The sequence below is a fragment of the Triticum aestivum genome, chromosome 4D (assembly GCF_018294505.1).
Source record: "Triticum aestivum cultivar Chinese Spring chromosome 4D, IWGSC CS RefSeq v2.1, whole genome shotgun sequence".
In the NCBI taxonomy this organism is placed as follows: Eukaryota; Viridiplantae; Streptophyta; class Magnoliopsida; order Poales; family Poaceae; genus Triticum; species Triticum aestivum.
In genome coordinates, this window is record NC_057805.1 from 429,748,040 (window position 1) to 429,752,999 (window position 4,960).

A 4,960-nucleotide genomic window follows, 5' to 3' on the forward strand; every position below is an offset into this window, starting at 1 on the left:
AGTTCGTTCAGAAACTTGTATAGAAACTTTCTTAATGAGCACTCGACAAACGCATTTGGAGAACATACACAAAGTCCCAGCTATGGACCTAGTGCATCATCATAACTGAGGTCTCTTGAATTTCCCTACAAGTAAATGGATCTCATATGGAGATGTTTAGTGAAGTAGAATGGAAAAAATCGAATGCAACTACACAAGAACCAGTCTGTAACTGTCGTTCGGAATCAGTTTTGCGCAGTGTTGAAACATGGATATCTGACTTATACGGAGTCCGTTTTGGTCCACAAGTAGTCAAAACGTTTGTGACGACCAAATGCTTCAAAGGATTCTTTCATAGGGAACTTTTGGAGAACTTTTCTTAAGGAATTCGTTCAGAAACATGTATAAAAACTTTCTTAATGAGGAATCGACAAACGCATTTCGAGAACGTACACAAAGTCCCAGCTATGGACCTACTGCATCATCATAACTGAGGTCTCTTGCATTTCCCTCCAAGTAATTGGATCTCATATGGAGATGTTTAGTGAAGTAGAATGGAAAAAATTGAATGCAACTACACAAGAACTAGTCTGTAACTGTCGTTCGGAATCAGTTTTGCGCAGTGTTAACTGAAACATGGATATCCGACCCATACGGAGTCCGTTTGGTCTCAACAAGTGTTCAAAACGCTTGTGACTACCAGATGCTTCAAAGGATTCTTTCGTAGCGAACTTTTGGAGAACTTTTCAAGGAGTTCGTTCAGAAACTTGTATAGAAACTTTCTTAATGAACACTCGACAAACACATTTTGAGCACATACACAAAGTCCCAGCTATGGACCTAGTGCATCAACATAACTGAGGTCTCTTGCATTTCCCTACAAGTAATTGGATCTCATATGGAGATGTTTAGTGAAGTAGAATGGAAAGAATCGAATGCAACTACACAAGAACAAGTCTGTAACTGTCGTTCGGAATCAGTTTTGCACAGTGTTAACTGAAACATGGATATCTGACTCATAGAGAGTCCGTTTTGGCTCCACAAGTGGTCAAAACATTTGTGATGGCCAAATGCTTCAAAGGATTCTTTTATAGGGAGCTTTTGGAGACCTTTCCTTAAGGAATTCGTTCAGAAACTTGTATAGAAACTTTCTTAATGAGCACTCGACAAACGCATTTCGAGAACATACACAAAGTCCCAGCTATGGACCTAGTGCATCATCATAACTGAGGTCTCTTGCATTTGCCTACAAGTAATGTGATCTCATATGGAGATGTTTAGTGAAGTAGAATGGACAAAATCGAATGCAACTACACAAGAACCAGTTTGTAACTGTCATTCGGAATCAGTTTTGCGCAGTGTTAACTGAAACATGGATATCTGACTTATACGGAGTCCGTTTTGGCTCCACAAGTAGTCAAAATGTCTGTGACGACCAGATGCTTGAAAGGATTCTTTCATATGGAACTTTTGGAGAACTTTTCTTAAGGAGTTCGTTCAGAAACTTGTATAGAAACATTCTTAATGAGCACTCGACAAACGCATTTCGAGAACATACACAAAGTCCCAGCTATGGACCTAGTGCATCATCATAACTAAGGTCTCTTGCATTTCCCCACAGGTAAATGGATCTCATATGGAGATGTTTAGTGAAGTAGAATGGAAAAAATCGAATGCAACTACACATGAACCAGTGTGTAACTGTCGTTCGGAATCAGTTTTGCGCAGTGTTAACTGAAACATGGATATCTTACTCATACGGAGTCCATTTTGGCTCCACAAGTAGTCAAAATGTCTGTGACGACCAGATGCTTCAAAGGATTCTTTCATATGGAACTTTTGGAGAACTTTTCTTAAGGAGTTCGTTCAGAAACTTGTATAGAAACTTTCTTAATGAGCACTCGACAAACGCATTTTGAGAACATACACAAAGTCCCAGCTATGCACCTAGTGCATCATCATAACTGAGGTCTCTTGCATTTCCCTACAAGTAAATGGATCTCATATGGAGATGTTTAGTGAAGTAGAATGGAAAAAATTGAATGCAACTACACAAGAACCAGTCTATAACTGTCGTTCGGAATCAGTTTTGCGCAGTGTTAACTCAAACATGGATATCTGACTCATACGGAGTCCGTTTTGGCTCCACAAGTAGTCAAAACGTTTGTGACAACCAGATGCTTGAAAGGATTCTTTCATAGGGAACTTTTGGAGAACTTTTCTTAAGGAGTTCGTTCAGAAACTTGTATAAAAACTTTCTTAATGAGCACTCGACAAACGCATTTGGAGAACATACAAAAAGTCCCAGCTATGGACCTAGTGCATCATCATAACTGAGGTCTCTTGAATTTCCCTACAAGTAAATGGATCTCATATGGAGATGTTTAGTGAATTACAATGGAAAAAATCGAATGCAACTACACAAGAACCACTCTGTAACTGTCGTTCGGAATCAGTTTTGCGCAGTATTGAAACATGGATATCTGACTCATACGGAGTCCGTTTTGGTCGACAAGTAGTCAAAACGTTTGTGACGACCAAACGCTTCAAAGGATTCTTTCATAGGGAACTTTTGGAGAACTTTTCTTAAGGAGTTCGTTCAGAAACATGTATAGAAAGTTTCTTAATGAGCACTCGACAAACGCATTTCGAGAACGTACACAAAGTCCCAGCTATGGACCTAGTGCATCATCATAACTGAGGTCTCCTGCATTTCTCTCCAAGTAATTGGATCTCATATGGAGATGTTTAGTGAAGTAGAATGGAAAAAATCGAATGCAACTACACAAGAACCAGTCTGTAACTGTCGTTCGGAATCAGTTTTGCGCAGTGTTGAAACATGGATATCTGACTCATACGGAGTCCGTTTTGGTCCACAAGTAGTCAAAACGTTTGTGACGACCAAATGCTTCAAAGGATTCTTTCATAGGGAACTTTTGGAGAACTTTTCTTAAGAAATTCGTTCAGAAACATGTATAAAAACTTTCTTAATGAGCAATCGACAAACGCATTTCGAGAACGTACACAAAGTCCCAGCTATGGACCTACTGCATCATCATAACCGAGGTCTCTTGCATTTCCCGCCAAGTAAGTGGATCTCATATGGAGATGTTTAGTGAAGTAGAATGGAAAAAATTGAATGCAACTACACAAGAACCAGTCTGTAACTGTCGTTCGGAATCAGTTTTGCGCAGTGTTAACTGAAACATGGATATCTGACCCATACGGAGTCCGTTTTGGCTCCACAAGTAGTCAAAATGTCTGTGACGACCAGATGCTTCAAAGGATTCTTTCATATGGAACTTTTGGAGAACTTTTCTTAAGGAGTTCGTTCAGAAACTTGTATAGAAACTTTCTTAATGAGCACTCGACAAACGCATTTCGAGAACATACACAAAGTCCCAGCTATGGACCTAGTGCATCATCATAACTGAGGTCTCTTGCATTTCCCTACAAGTAAATGGATCTCATATGGAGATGTTTTGTGAAGTAGAACGAAAAAATCGAATGCAACTACACAAGAACCGGTCTTTAACTATCGATCGGAATCAGTTTTGCGCAGTGTTAACTGAAACATGGATATCTGACTCATACGGAGTCCGTTTTGGCTCCACAAGTAGTTTAAACATTTGTGACAACCAGATGCTTCAAAGGATTCTTTCATAGGGAAGTTTTGGAGAACTTTTCTTAAGGAGTTCGTTCAGAAACTTGTATAGAAACTTTCTTAATGAGCACTCGACAAACTCATTTCGAGAATATACACAAAGTCCCAGCTATGGACCTAGTGCATCATCATAAATGAGGTCTCTTGCATTTGCCTACAAGTAAATGGATCTCATATGGAGATGTTTAGTGAAGTAGAATGGAAAGAATCGAATGCAACTACACAAGAACAAGTCTGTAACTGTCGTTCGGAATCAGTTTTGCGCAGTGTTAACTGAAACATGGATATCTGACTCATAGAGAGTCCGTTTTGGCTCCACAAGTGGTCAAAACATTTGTGATGGCCAGATACTTCAAAGAATTCTTTCATAGGGAACGTTTGGAGACCTTTCCTTAAGGAGTTCGTTCAGAAACTTGTATAGAAACTTTGTTAATGAGCACTCGACAAACGCATTTCGAGAACATACACAAAGTCCCAGCTATGGACCAAGTGCATCATCATAACTGCGGTCTCTTGCATTTCCCCACAGGTAAAAGGATCTCATATGGAGATGATTAGTGAAGTAGAATGGAAAAAATTGAATGCAACTACACATGAACCAGTGTGTAACTCTCGTTCGGAATCAGTTTTGTGCAGTGTTAACTGAAACATGGATATCTGACTCATACGGAGTCCATTTTGGCTCCACAAGTAGTCAAAATGTCTGTGACGACCAGATGCTTCAAAGGATTCTTTCATATGGAACTTTTGGAGAACTTTTCTTAAGGAGTTCGTTCAGAAACTTGTATAGAAACTTTCTTAATGAGGAGTCGACAAACTCATTTTGAGAACATACACAAAGTCCCAGCTATGGACCTAGTGCATCATCATAACTGAGGTCTCTTGCATTTCCCTACAAGTAAATGGATCTCATATGGAGATGTTTAGTGAAGTAGAATGGAAAAAATCGAATGCAACTACACAAGAAGCAGTCTATAACTGTCGTTCGGAATCAGTTTTGCGAAGTGTTAACTCAATAATGGACATCTGACTCATACGGAGTCCGTTTTGGCTCCACAAGTAGTCAAAACGTTTGTGACAACCAGATGCTTCAAAGGATTCTTTCATAGGGAACTTTTGGAGAACTTTTCTTAAGGAGTTCGTTCAGAAACTTGTATGGAAACTTTCTTAATGAGCACTCGACAAACGCATTTCGAGAACATACACAAAGTCCCAGCTATGGACCTAGTCCATCATCATAACTGAGGTCTCTTGAATTTCCCTACAAGTAAATGGATCTCATATGGAGATGTTTAGTTAAGTAGAATGGAAAAAATC